This window comes from Chlorocebus sabaeus, chromosome 18 (genome assembly GCF_047675955.1).
Source record: "Chlorocebus sabaeus isolate Y175 chromosome 18, mChlSab1.0.hap1, whole genome shotgun sequence".
In the NCBI taxonomy this organism is placed as follows: Eukaryota; Metazoa; Chordata; class Mammalia; order Primates; family Cercopithecidae; genus Chlorocebus; species Chlorocebus sabaeus.
This window is the reverse complement of record NC_132921.1, coordinates 43,597,931-43,613,528: the sequence shown is the minus strand read 5'-3', so window position 1 is coordinate 43,613,528 and position 15,598 is coordinate 43,597,931. Positions and strand designations below refer to the sequence as shown.

Below are 15,598 nucleotides of genomic sequence, written 5' to 3'. Positions count from 1 at the left end.
GTAAACCTTTCTCAATGACTTGACATCATTAAAATCTGTCCAGTCCATTTTGTGGCAGTCAATCAAACATAAGATTTCCTAGAGTAGTAGGCTCTCTATTTTTAACGGAGAAAATCAAGCCAACGAGCTCTTGAAAATTATTATTTACATATCTCATATGTGCCCCCCAGACAATACAAGGTGCTGCCACTGATACAAAGAAAAAGAAGACCTGCCATCTGCCCTCAAGATACTTATTAACTAGTTGGGAAATCACAATAAACCCTAAAATAACATAAGACTTTATTAGCAAATAACCAAAATGAAGAAATAGATTAAAACAACCATAAACAGTTGCTTCTCACCCTTCAAAAATTATATCTGATGTGCCTTATATTGTGAGAGTAAAGAGAATAGAAACATCGTACATAAAATTGGGGTTGCATTTCTGAGAATATATCGGATTATCATGGGCTGGAAAGAAGGGAGGAACACATTTGTTTTGATTTGGGGGAGAGAGAAAGGAGTAAACGTAAAATGCAGAAACTGGAGCTGCACAAAATAAGTTTTTATCCAGGTTCTTCCACATACCAGAGACTGACCACTGCAACTTGGGGAGAGAGTTATTATATGAACTAGAACCGAAAAATTGTTAGTAGAACCTGGAGAAATGAGAACCAAAACAATAGATTGCATTGCAGGTTTTGGAGAAATCTTGTTTCTAGTACCGTTAAGAGGAAGCTAGAGATGTCAATGTGACATTTCACAGGTGCATCCTGATGCCATAACAACACTTTTCCTCTGCCTGTGTACACTGCAGGTATATACACACCTATTCTCCAACATGTATGCTTCTCTTTCCAACAAGGCTTTCCCTCCCAAGCTTCACTCCCGCCACTGAGATAACTACCAGGTTGCTCTTGGCAGGTTCCAAAACACTTCCATCTCCTGAATGATTCACCCACAGCCCTCTACACCTCCCGCTGGGTATCACCTAATTTTTTATTCATCCAAGCCTGCAGAATGACAAGTACCCCAGTTAGCCTTCCTGGAGGCTTCCTCTTTCTTTGGCAGTAGGTATGGTGAGTGTCAAAATTTCATCCTCTTAGCAGATTCAGTTTAGTGTTAAAAGCTTTGTCTATGACAACAAACAAATGTTTAGGGGTATGGAGGGGCAGAAGTATCTTAAGAAGGAAAATGACTGGGCCACTTGTTTCATCCAATTGCAGACTACTAGAAAAGAAAAGCTCAACTAGTCCAACACCATCATTTTACTGAAGAAGGACATGGAAATCTGAGAGGCAAAGTGTCTAATCCAAGATTTGACAGAAAGTATTATGGAACAGAGATGGCATCGGTGCCTCATCAGGAAATTGTAAGGCCCTCTAAGACAAAGGCCATGATTTGTACATCTTTGAAGCACCACCATGCCTAGAATCATATATTGTACATAATAAATGCTAAGTAAATGATGAGAAAGTAATCAAGTATTGACCTGTAACTAAAAGGCTGAGAATGTTAAGTTGGTTCCTGATTTCTTTTTTGTGAATTCAATTTTTCTTCTACTATTATACATAAGTGATTCAGGTTTTATCTACTTTTTATCTATAATTTTCTATTCCTCTCACAAATCAAGCCATTTTTCTCAGTTGAGTCAGGTACCTTCATTTTGCCTTTGGAAAGGAAGAAATGTATTATCTTCCCACTTCTGTCCATCTCCTTTATTTCTAAAAGGTTGTTCCAGACTCATTACTCCCCACCTCACACTTTCTTATATTCTTAACATTGACCTCTCTGTACAATGTATTTAGGCCTGAGATAAACTGGTTGTTTAATCATTATTATATGAAATGTTTCATGTTAAAGAAATTAAATTTATCAATTATAAATTGCATACTTTATATTCCTCAGTATTAGGTATTTGGAGAATATAACAAATCAAAGAAATAATCTTTGCATTTTGGAGATGAGAAACAATTTTAGGAAATTAAAATCACAACACAAAAAAACACAAGAGATGATAAAAACACAAAATATAATTGATTTCTATACAGATAATAACTGCAATCGTAGTGAATTCTGTGTGATAAAATGAGAAGTTCTTCTGGAGCAAGAGAGATATGAGATAAATTTATAGATCAGACATATAAGCAGAAAAGGGGGAGTAAAATGTTTCTACCTGAAAAAAAAAAATTAGGACAAAGCTTCAGAGACAGGAATCCAACAATAAGGTATACTTAACTAGTAAATACCCAATTTCGACTAGAGCAAAGAGCACATGCAAAGAAGAAAGACTCAAAGATTGATGGGCACCAGGTAATCTTGCCCTCAGAGGGCTCATGATCTCAATGGGGAGCCAGACATAAACATATAGAATCACTAAAGATTAACTTAATACCCTATGGAATCATGTCAAAACTTACAGTACTGGAGGGCGGAGCAAGATGGCCGAATAGGAACAGCTCCAGTCTCCAACTCACAGCGCAAGCGACAAAGAAGACCGGTGATTTCTGCATTTTCAACTGAGGTACTGGGTTTATCTCACTAGGGAGTGCCTGACAATGGGCACTGGTCAGCTGCTGCAGCCCAACCAGCGACAGCTGAAGCAGGGCGAGGCATTGCCTCACCTGGGAAGTGCAAGGGGGAAGGGAATCCCTTTTCCTAGCTGGGGGAATTGAGACACACAACACCTGGAAAATCAGGTAACTCCCACCCAAATACTGCACTCTACCAAGGATCTTAGCAAACGGGCACACCAGGAGACTATATCCCACACCTGGCCGGGAAGGTCCCACGCCCACGGGGCCTCCCTCATTGCTAGCACAGCAGTCTGTGATCTCCCCACAAGGCAGCAGGGAGGCTGGGGGAGGGGTGCCCACCATTGCTGAGGCTTAAGTAGATAAACAAAGCGGCTGGGAAGCTTGAACTCGTTGGAGCTCACAGCAGCTCAAGGAGTCCTGCCTGTCTCTGTAGACTCCACCTCTGGGGACAGGGCACAGCTAAACAACAAAAACAACAACAAAAAGCAGCTGAAACCTCTGCAGACGCAAAAGACTCTGTCTGACAGCTTTGAAGAGAGCAGTGGATCTCCCAACATGGAGGTTGAGATCTGAGAACAGACAGACTTCCTGCTCAAGTGGGTCCCTGACCCCTGAGTAGCCTAACTGGGAGACATCCCCCACTAGGGGCAGACCGACACCCCACACCTCACATGGTGGAGTACACCCCTGAGAGGAAGCTTCCAAAGCAAGAATCAGACAGGTACACTCTCTGTTCAGCAATATTCTATCTTCTGCAGCCTCTGCTGCTGATACCCAGGCAAACAGGGTCTGGAGTGGACCTCAAGCAATCTCCTAAAGACCTACAGCTGAGGGTCCTGACTGTTAGAAAGAAAACTAACAAACAGAAAGGACACCCAACACCAAAACCCCATCAAAACATCACCATCATCAAAGACCACAGGCAGATAAAACCACAAAGATGGGGAAAAAGCAGGGCAGAAAAGCTGGAAATTCAAAAAATAAGAGCGCATCACCCCCTGCAAAGGAACACAGCTCATCGCCAGCAACGGATCAAAGCTGGACAGAGAATGACTTTGACGAGATGAGAGAAGAAGGCTCCAATCCATCAAACTCCTCAGAGCTAAAGGAGGAATTACATACCCAGTGCAAAGAAACTAAAAAGCTTGAAAAAAGAGTGGAAGAATTGATAACTAGAATAATTAATGCAGAGAAGGCCATAAACGAATTGACAGAGATGAAAACCATGACACGAGAAATACGTGACAAATGCACAAGCTTCAGTAACCGACTCGATAACTGGAAGAAAGAGTATCAGCGATTGAGGATCAAATGAATGAAAAGAAGCGAGAAGAGAAATCTAAAGAAAAAAGAAGAAAAAGAAATGAACAAAGCCTGCAAGAAGTATGGGATTATGTAAAAAGACCAAATCTACGTCTGATTGGGGTGACTGAAAGTGAGGGGGAAAATGGAACCAAGTTGGAAAACACTCTTCAGGATATCATCCAGGAGAACTTCCCCAACCTAATAGGGCAGGCCAACATTCAAATTCAGGAAATACAGAGAACGCCACAAAGATACTCCTCGAGAAGAGCAACTCCAAGACACATAATTGCCAGATTCACCAAAGTTGAAATGAAGGAAAAAATCTTAAGGGCAGCCAGAGAGAAAGGTCGGGTTACCCACAAAGGGAAGCCCATCAGATTAACAGCAGATCTCTCGGCAGAAACTCTACAAGCCAGAAGAGAGTGGGGGCCAATATTCAACATTCTTAAAGAAAAGAATTTTAAACCTAGAATTTCATATCCAGCCAAACTAAGTTTCATAAGTGAAGGAGAAATAAAATCCTTTACAGATAAGCAAATGCTTAGAGATTTTGTCACCACCAGGCCTGCCTTACAAGAGACACTGAAGGAAGCACTAAACATGGAAAGGAACAACCAGTACCAACCACTGCAAAAACATGCCAAAATGTAAAGATCATCGAGGCTAGGAAGAAACTGCATCAACTAACGAGCAAAATAACCAGTTAATATCATAATGGCAGGATCAAGTTCACACATAACAACATTAACCTTAAATGTAAATGGACTAAATGCTCCAATTAAAAGACACAGACTAGCAAACTGGATAAAGAGTCAAGACCCATCAGTTTGTTGTATTCAGGAGACCCATCTCACATGCAGAGACATACATAGACTCAAAATAAAGGGATGGAGGAAGATCTACCAAGCAAATGGAGAACAAAAAAAAGCAGGGGATGCAATACTAGTCTCTGATAAAACAGACTTTAAACCATCAAAGATCAAAAGAGACAAAGAAGGCCATTACATAATGGTAAAGGGATCAATTCAACAGGAAGAGTTAACTATCTTAAATATATATGCACCTAATACAGGAGCACCCAGATTCATAAGGCAAGTCCTTAGAGACTTACAAAGAGACTTAGACTCCCATACAATAATACTGGGAGACTTCAACACCCCACTGTCAACATTACACAGATCAATGAGACAGAAAGTTAACAAGGATATCCAGCAATTGAACTCATCTCTGCAGCAAGCAGACCTAATAGACATCTACAGAACTCTCCACCCCAAATCAACAGAATATACATTCTACTCAGCACGACATCACACTTATTCCAAAATTGACCACATAATTGGAAGTAAAGCACTCAGCAAATGTAAAAGAACAGAAATTATAACAAACTGTCTCTCAGACCACAGTGCAATCAAACTAGAACTCAGGACTAAGAAACTCAATCAAAACCGCTCAATTACATGGAAACTGAATAACCTGCTCCTGAATGACTACTGGGTACATAACGAAATGAAGGCAGAAATAAAGATGTTCTTTGAAACCAATGATAACAAAGATACAACATACCAGAATCTCTGGGACACATTTAAAGCAGTGTGTAGAGGGAAATTTATAGCACTAAATGCCCACAAGAGAAAGCTGGAAAGATCTAAAATTGACATCGTAACATCACAATTAAAAGAACTAGAGAAGCAAGAGCAAATACATTCAAAAGCTAGGAGAAGGCAAGAAATAACTAAGAGCAGAACAGAACTGAAGGAGATAGAGACACAAAAAACCCTCCAAAAAATCAATGAATCCAGGAGTTGGTTTTTTGAAATGATCAACAAAATTGATAGACTGCTAGCAAGACTAATAAAGAAGAAAAGAGAGAAGAATCAAATAGATGCAATAAAAAATGATAAAGGGGATATCACCACCGACCCCACAGAAATACAAACTACCATCAGAGAATACTATAAACACCTCTACGCAAATAAACTAAAAAATCTAGAAGAAATGGATAATTTCCTGGACACTTACACTCTCCCAAGACTAAACAAGGAAGAAGCTGAATTCCTGAATAGACCAATAGCAGGCTCGGAAATTGAAGCAATAATTAATAGCCTACCAACCAAAAAAAGTCCAGGACCAGATGGATTCACAGCTGAATTCTACCAGGGATACAAGGAGGAGCTCGTGCCATTCCTTCTGAAACTATTCCAATCAATAGAAAAAGAGGGAATCCTCCCTAACTCATTTTATGAGGCCAACATCATCCTGATACCAAAGCCTGGCAGAGAAACAACAAAAAAAGATAATTTTAGACCAATATCCCTGAGGAATATCGATGCAAAAATCCTCAATAAAATACTGGCAAACCGGATTCAGCAGCACATCAAAAAGCTTATCCACCATGATCAAGTGGGCTTCATCCCTGGGATGCAAGGCTGGTTCAACATATGCAAATCAAGAAATGTAATCCAGCATATAAACAGAACCAAAGACAAAAACCACATGATTATCTCAATAGATGCAGAAAAGACCTTTGACAAAATTCAACAGCCTTTCATGCTAAAAACGCTCAATAAATTCGGTATTGATGGAACGTATCTCAAAATCATAAGAGCTATTTATGACAAACCCACAGCCAATATCATACTGAATGGGCAAAAACTGGAAAAATTCCCTTTGAAAACTGACACAAGACAGGGATGCCCTCTGTCACCACTCCTATTCAACATAGTGTTGGAAGTTCTGGCTAGGGCAATCAGGCAAGAGAAAGAAATCAAGGGGATTCAGTTAGGAAAAGAAGAAGTCAAATTGTCCCTGTTTGCAGATGACATGATTGTATATTTAGAAAACCCCATCGTCTCAGCCCAAAATCTCCTTAAGCTGATAAGAAACTTCAGCAAAGTCTCAGGATACAAAATTAATGTGCAAAAATCACAGGCATTCTTATACACCAGTAACAGACAAACAGAGAGCCAAATCATGAATGAACTTCCATTCACAATTGCTTCAAAGAGATTAAAATACCTAGGAATCCAACTTACAAGGGATGTAAAGGACCTCTTCAAGGAGAACTACAAACCACTGCTCAGTGAAATAAAAGAGGACATAAACAAATGGAAGAACATACCATGCTCATGGATAGGAATAATCAATATCGTGAAAATGGCCATACTGCCCAAGGTAATTTATAGATTCAATGCCATCCCCATCAAGCTACCAATGAGTTTCTTCACGGAATTGGAAAAAACTGCTTTAAAATTCATATGGAACCAAAAAAGAGCCCGCATTGCCAAGACAATCCTAAGTCAAAAGAACAAAGCTGGAGGCATCACGCTACCTGACTTCAAACTATACTGCAAGGCTACAGTAACCAAAACAGCATGGTACTGGTACCAAAACAGAGATATAGACCAATGGAACAGAACAGAGTCCTCAGAAATAATACCACACATCTACAGCCATCTGATCTTTGACAAACCTGACAAAAACAAGAAATGGGGAAAGGATTCCCTATTTAATAAATGGTGCTGGGAAAATCGGCTAGCCATAAGTAGAAAGCTGAAACTGGATCCTTTCCTTACTCCTTATACGAAAATTAATTCAAGATGGATTAGAGACTTAAATGTTAGACCTAATACCATAAAAACTCTAGAAGAAAACCTAGGTAATACCATTCAGGCCATAGGCATGGGCAAGGACTTCATGTCTAAAACACCAAAAGCAATGGCAACAAAAGCCAAAATTGACAAGTGGGATCTAATTAAACTAAAAAGCTTCTGCACAGCAAAAGAAACTACCATCAGAGTGAACAGGCAACCTACAGAATGGGAGAAAATTTTTGCAATCTACTCCTCAGACAAAGGGCTAATATCCAGAACCTACAGAGAACTCAAACAAATTTACCAGAAATAAACAAACAACCCCATCAAAAAGTGGGCAAAGGATATGAACAGACAATTATCAAAAGAAGACACTCATACAGCCAACAGACACATGAAAAAATGCTCATCATCACTGGCCATCAGAGAAATGCAAATCAAAACCACAATGAGATACCATCTCACACCAGTTAGAATGGCGATCATTAAAGAGTCAGGAAACAACAGGTGCTGGAGAGGATGTGGAGAAATAGGAACACTTTTACACTGTTGGTGGGATTGTAAACTAGTTCCACCATTATGGAAAACAGTATAGTGATTCCTCAAGGATGTAGAACTAGAAGTACCATATGACCCAGCCATCCCATTACTGGGTATATATCCAAAGGATTATAAATCATGCTGCTATAAATACACATGCACACGTATGCTTACTGTGGCACTATTCACAATAGCAAAGACTTGGAATCAACCCAAATGTCCATCAGTGACAGACTGGATTAAGAAAATGTGGCACATATACACCATGGAATACTATGCAGCCATAAAAAAGGATGAGTTTGTGTCCTTTGTAGGGACATGGATGCAGCTGGAAACCATCATTCTCAGCAAACTATCGCAAGAACAGAAAACCAAACACTGCATGTTCTCACTCATAGGTGGAAACTGAACAATGAGATCACTTGGACTTGGGAAGGGGAACATCATACACGGGGGCCTATCATTGGGAGGGGGTAGGGAGGAGGGATTGCATTGGGAGTTATACCTGATGTAAATGACGAGTTGATGGGTGCTGACGAGTTGATGGGTGCAGCACGCCAACATGGCACAAGTATACATATGTAACAAACCCGCACGTTATCCACATGTACCCTAGAACTTAAAGTATAAGAAAAAAAAAAAAAAAACTTATAGTACTGAACTAACCTTAAAAGTTAGATTTTTCTCTATTATAAAGATACATGCACACTTATGTTCATTGTGGCACTATTCACAATAGCAAAGACATGAAATCCACCTAAATGCCTATTAATGATAGACTGGATAAAGAAAATGTGGTACATATACATACAGAATACTATGTAACCATAAAAAGGAATGAGATCACGTCCTTTGCAGGGACATGAATGGTGCTGGAGGCCATTACCCTTAGCAAACTAATGCAGGAACAGAAAACCAAGTAACACATGTTTTCACTTATTTATAAGTAAGAGCTAAATGATGAGAACACATGGACATATGGGGAACAACACACTGAGAACTGTTGAAGTGTAGGGGGTGGAAGGAGGGAGAGAATCAGGAAGAATAGCTAGTGGATGCTGGGCTTAATACCTGGGTGACGGGATGATCTGTGCAGCAAATCACCATGGCACATGTTTGCCTATGTGACAAATCTGCTCAGCTTGCACATGTACCCCAGAGCTTAAAATAAAAGCTGGAAATTTTTTAAAAAGTCAGATTTTCATAGATTACCATGATGAGGAAAGATTTTAAGTGAGTTAAATCTGAAATGGCATTAAATGGACATTGAGAATCTGGATTAGCAGTGAGAGGGGAAGCCATTACAGGGAAAAATAAGAGCGTCTACTTCTTTTATTTTTACTTGTTCGTTAGTTTGTTTCTCCTAGCCCCCACCATTAATTGGTAAGAAGTAAACAGCTTTTACTCATCAAAAATTAGATCAGATATATTTTCTATCCTGAGAGAGGAGAGCACACTCATGACAAATTTCAGTTATGCAGTTAGTGTTTATGAAGTTTTCACTCCAAAAGATATACTCTATTAATCTTCATCTCTTTTTTTGCAATTAATAACTATTGATTTTCAAAAAATGTCACTTTAAGCAAACACCAAATATTTCAGAAGCATAGATGGTGGCCTCTTGAATATAAAATTTTACGCTGTTGGTTTCTTTGTATTCAAGAACCAATAAAAGAAACCAGCAGTTTGTAATCTTAAGTACCCTAGTCTGAAACAATCACTACAAGAAAAAAGAAAAGTAATATTGTCAGAGGTAATTAGAAGTATTATATACAGGTCAAACAAACAATAGTCTAACTGCATTCTGACATGAAAATGGGAGAACTTCTGTTTTTAAATATAAGCAAATACATTTAAAAAGAGGAGTGGTCAAAGTAGATTGCATTCAGAGAAAAGCAACTACAAGAGCACGGTTGACAAATAAGGAAATTGAAGAAGTTTGGTACTGAGAAAAAGGTAATATGTGCATGCACATATTTGAAAGAAGGCCAGTCTAAGAAGGGCATGGAGTTTCAATTGGTTTCTTAAGAGAACCTAACGAGGATTCGTATGGGAATGCCACCTCTACCATTTTTTTTTTTTTTTCTGTTTATTTGTTTTAACTCAATGTATTGGAGAGCTCATTAGCTATGAGAAAATTAAACAACAGATGATACCTGATTTCTTATGCTCCCCCAATCACTGGAAGTAGTTTTTTTGTTTTGTTTTGTTTTAATTTTTATTTATCTACTTGTTTGTATTTTTTGGTAGAAAGACTACTGTAATAAACTCATAATTGGCCAGGCACAGTGGCTCACACTTGTAATCCCAACACTTTGGGAGGCCAAGGTGGGCAGATCACAAGGTCAAGAGTTCGAGACCAGCCTGGCCAATAAGAGGAAATCCACCTCTACTAAAATACAAAAATTAGCCGGGCACAGTGGCAGGCTCCAGTCCCAGCTACTTGGGAAGCTGAGACAGGAGAATAGCTGGAACCTGGGAGGCAGAGGTTTCAGTGAGCCGAAATCGTGCTACTGCAACTCCAGCCTGGGTGACAGAGTGAGACTCTGTCTGAAAAACAAAACAAAACACCCAAAGAAAAAAAAAACTCATATATACCTATCACTCAAGTTCAAGTCATCGCCAAATGGATCTCTTCTATCTCCCCTACACACTTCCCTACAAGATTACTTTGAAGCAAATCTCAGGCATCTTGCCATTGAAACTATAAATATTAGTATGCACCTCAAAAAATAGAAAACCTTTTCAGAACCTATACATTTAATTATATTATTAAACCTAAATAAATTAGCAATGACTTCTTAATATCAATAAATATTCAGTCATTATTCACTGGATTTTTTTTTCTTTGTAGGGCTTACCACAGTATGGATTTGCTCGCTGTTTGCATTTCGGTGGTGTTGTTCAACATGTGCTTCTATTCTCTGAATTTTCTGTAAACTGAAGTTAGATAAAGACACTTGATCACATTCACACTCAATGTTTTTGGGAAAGAATACTTTAGAGACGGTGTTATGCATTTCTAACAGTAGGTATGTAATACTGTCATTTTTTGTAATACAAATCATTTATAATGATGTTTCTTAATTCATCAGGATTTACAATTGAAAAATTTTGTCTTCCCTTTTTTATTTTTTGGAATATATTTTTCTAGTTCTATGATGCTTTATCTTTAGTTTTAGTTTTTTTGTTTTTTTTTTTTTTAGAATGATTTCTGGCAGATTCCTCAAAGCATTCATATTAAAATATAAATAAAATTTTGCACATTCATTAGTTTGTCCATATCTTTCACACTGAAAAAATCAGTTTCATTGGATATAAAATCCCTTGTTCACATTTACTTTCATAAATATGCTACTCTACAGTTGTGTCTTAAAATATTGCTTCTGGAGATTTGATGAAATACAAATTATGTTCCCTTTAATGGACTCCATTTTGTGTGTGTCTAGCTTCTTAAGTGATTTTTTCTTTCATTCCTTTAAGGATCAATACTTTTACTAGAATGTGTCCTGTACCAATTTTCTCTAGTACACACCATGCTTTTTTGACTTGTATCTTTATGTTTTGTTTGTTTGTTTCAGATATTTGTAATTGAATTACCAATGTTAGTTCTCTTCTATCCCATGTATTTGATTTTTTTTATAAAGTATTTTTATGTGTATGGTAAACTATAGCCTACTTTCTGTATTTCTCACCCTTTCAAGTTATCTCTTCATTTCTTTTGAATTTTTGACTTTCCATATTTTATTTATCCAAAGGCATTGTTCATTGTGTTCATTCACTTTTGTTTACTTTCTAGTTTGATTTTTTTATTTCTGAGATGTTTTATTTTTAAAAAATCTTGAGTTTTGACTAATCTTCAAATCTTTATTTTTTAAAATCAGCGTATTTCTGGGTTTATAATTTTGAGTCATGTTTTCCTTTCATAGATTCTATCATTCTCTTAATTTATTTAACCTCTTTTTACTTTATGTTATTTGTTTTATTTTATTTTAATTTTTTTTTTTTTTTTTTTTTTTTTTTTGGTGACAGGCTCTCAATCTGTCACCCAGGCTGGAGTGCAGTGCCGTGATCTCGGCTCACTGCAAACTGACTCACAGATTCAAGTGATTCTCATGCCTCAACTTCCCACATAACCAGGATTACAGGTGCACACCACCGCACCCAGCTAATTTTTGTATTTTTTGGCAGAGACAGGGTTTCACTGTGTTGTCCAAGCTGGTCTTAAACTCCTGGCCTCAACTGAGCTGCCCACCCCAGCATCCAAAAGTGTGGGGATTACAGGCATGAGCCACTGCGCCCAATCTAACCTCATTTTAAAATATTTAAAAATCTGTTTCAATTGCACTTCTTCTGGCACACATTCATTGTCTCTATGGACATTATTCTACATTTTACTTCCTTTTGTTCTTAAAGAGTATTGAAAGATATGTGACTGCTAACTTTTCTGTTGTTTTTAAATTAAAATTATTTTTCTTCTAGAATTGGGACATGAGCTAGGATGGCTTTTCTAGCTTCATAACTCTCACAATCTGCCTTCTGTTTTATGGAAGTAACAAAATGAAAAGTATATAACCATGGGCATTCTGAGATCTGTCTCCTCTACTCATTTCTCCTGCTTTTATCCACACATTCTTTCCTTTGCCCCTAGTATCACTGCCCTGCTCATTTGGATTCTATTCTTAAGAGTTTTGTTCTTGATGTGAACTTCATTAATTATATGTTGTATGTTCATAGCACTCACACAACTCCAAACCCTGAATACTTTTTCTTGATTCTCTGGTATTCGCCTGTGAACTGTATCTGTAGTTGTTCCATGCAGATGTGTCTCTTCTTAGATTGTTCACGCCATTCTTAGTGAATATTTTCTGGCTATTTAGGGATTTGCCTCTTTTCAGGGCAGTTAGACGCCCCTTTTGCCTTCTCTCCACTTACTCTTGTCTGGAACCTGCTACAGTGCTGTTCTCTAGAATAATTTGGGAGTTGACAGGACTATTTTACCACATAATATTTTTGTAGATGTCCATTATTCTTGTTGCTATATTTTTCTTAAACAGGGGATTCAGAGGCATTACAAATTACTCCACTTCTTGACTCTATGTCTCAGAATCTTCTATTGTGGGTATTCTATTAGCTAAGAGATGGCTATTTTTTCAGTGATGTGCTAAAATATAAATCCCATTTATTTGAGAGATGTAAAAGGAAATACCTAAAGAAATCTTATAAAGTCCTACAATTTTAGACATATATTATTTATATCAGAAAAAAGTACATAGATATTTAACTCAACCTATAGCAGTCCTCAAAGAAGAAAACCAAAGAAACAACATAGGACAGTGCCAAAAATAATAATAATTCAAGAACACCCTCCTGAGATAAAATTTTGTTGCCTGAATTAGTCTAAGTATGGTAATTACTACATTAGGTATGCTTTTTCAAATAAAGAAAATTATACATTAGATAACATAACAAATAGGGGCCACAACCAGAAAATATAGCTTATGAAAATGATTCAGAAAAAAGAAAATTAGTTACATTTGATAATATCTTAGACTTTTGATAATTTAAGAATATGAAAAGTATTGACTTGTTTTTATATTTAAATAGATTTATTTTTTATTCATAATAAGTTAATGTGTTTTTATACAAGAATTAAAAAGTTTTAAGTTGTGTAATTACAAGTTTTTATGTCATTTTCTGTATGTAGTGATGACACAGAAAAAACTGAGAATAAGATAGTGTTTGCTTGACCAAAATCACACGGTAAGACTTGGTAGAGATACTGATTGAATGCTTTTAAAGTGATGATGAGACATGCACAATAAGCTAAGAATATTTTCTTGAAAAAGCAGATGAACTCACTTTTCTTCGTAAAGTTGTTGACGTGCTGACTTCTAGTTTTACATCCTACATGCAAATAGCTTAGAAATTAACACTCCCGTTCTCAAAACAACAAAAACAGAAAAGACTGAACAAACTAAAATTCAATGACTTTTGAATTCATCAGAAAACTGGGGTCACTGGCAAATCGAAAATATATAGAGAAATTTAATACAAAGTCACTGGTGAGATCACCTGAGTCATAAACTGGTGACATCACTAAAATGGTAGTTTTGACAACTTGCTGGAGGCTAAGCGTGGACAAATACTAGTGTCACAGTGAGAAACTCCTGGGAGATGCAAGGGTTTTTTTGCTTGTGGGGGAGGTGAGTAGGAGGGGACATTACTATAGGTTTTACTGCCAGGGTTCCCATCACTTTCTCACTGTGAAGTCAGAAAATACGCTCTCATTTGTACATTTACACGGAAAGGCAGAAGACATAATAAAATAGCCAACATAAGACTGAAAATAAAAAATAAAGCTGGAGGATTCACACTATCCAACTTGAAGGCTTATTGTAAAGTTAATAACCAAAGCACTGTGATGTTGGTGAAAGAATGGACAAATAACAATGAAACAAAAGAAAGAGTTCAGAAACAGAACTAAACAAATATAGTCGACATTTGTTTGTATGTTACAATAATAAAGGAGCAAAGAAGAAACAGGGTAGTCTTTTCAAAAAATTGTACTGAACCATTGTGGGTCTATATTTTTAAATAAGGAACATAGATCCATATTTTGCAAAAATTAACTCAAATGTCAAATAAAATGAATATAAAATTAAAAACTATAAAAATTGTAGAAGAAAACTTAGAAATATAGGTGATTTTGGGTTTGGCACTGAAGTTTCAGACAAACACAAAAAGCATGACCAATGAAATAAAAAACAAAAGACAAGACAATGTCTATTAAATTTAAAATACCCTGATCTGTTAGAGACACTATTGAAAGAATAAAAAGACAAGTTAAAGATGTGAGAAAACATGGCAAAATGCATATCTAAGAAAGAAATGTTACTCATAATAACATGATTTGGCTCTCTGTCCTCACCCAGATCTCACTTTGAATTATAGTTCCCATAATCCTCACGTGTCATGGAAGGGACACAGTGGGAGGTAATTTAATCATGGGGGTGGTTATCCTCATGCTGTTCTTATGATAGTGAGTTCTCACTAGATCTAATAGTTTTTAGGGGCTTTTCTCCCTTTTGCTTGGCACTTCTCCTTCCTGCCATTATGCGAAGAAAGACTTGTTTGCTGCCCCTTCTACCATGATTGTAAGTTTTTCTGAAGCCTCCCCAGCCATGCTGATCTGTGAGTCAATTCAACCTTTTTCCTTTATAAATTACCCAGTCTCAGGTGGTCCTTTATAGCAGTGTGAGAATAGACTAAACATTTAATTAAGCAATAGAAAAACAAACAACATAATTAAAAATGTGAAAGAAAATCTAAAAAGATACTTCCAAAGAAGATATACAGACAGCAAGAGACACATCAAAGGATCTTCAACATTTATTTGCTATTAGGGAATTACAAATGAATACAATAATCGGATACTATCAAAAACCTGTGAGAATGGCTAAAATCTAAAAGACCTATAATACCAATTGCTAGCAAAGAAGCAGATTAATAGAAACTCTCATTCATTAGTGGTGGGAGTGCAAAATGGCACAGCCAATTTGGAAGACAGTTCGGCAGTTTCCTATAAAGCTAAACATAGTCTTACCATGCCATACCACAATCACACTCATTGGTATTTACCCA

At 37.1% G+C, this 15,598-nt stretch overlaps 1 long non-coding RNA gene across 1 annotated transcript in view; it reads right to left on the bottom strand.

Moving 5' to 3' along the window:
• The window catches only part of LOC103222513 (uncharacterized), a 556,352-nt gene that overhangs the window by 222,022 nt on the left and 318,732 nt on the right, over window positions 1–15,598 (bottom strand). The window lies entirely within an intron of this gene.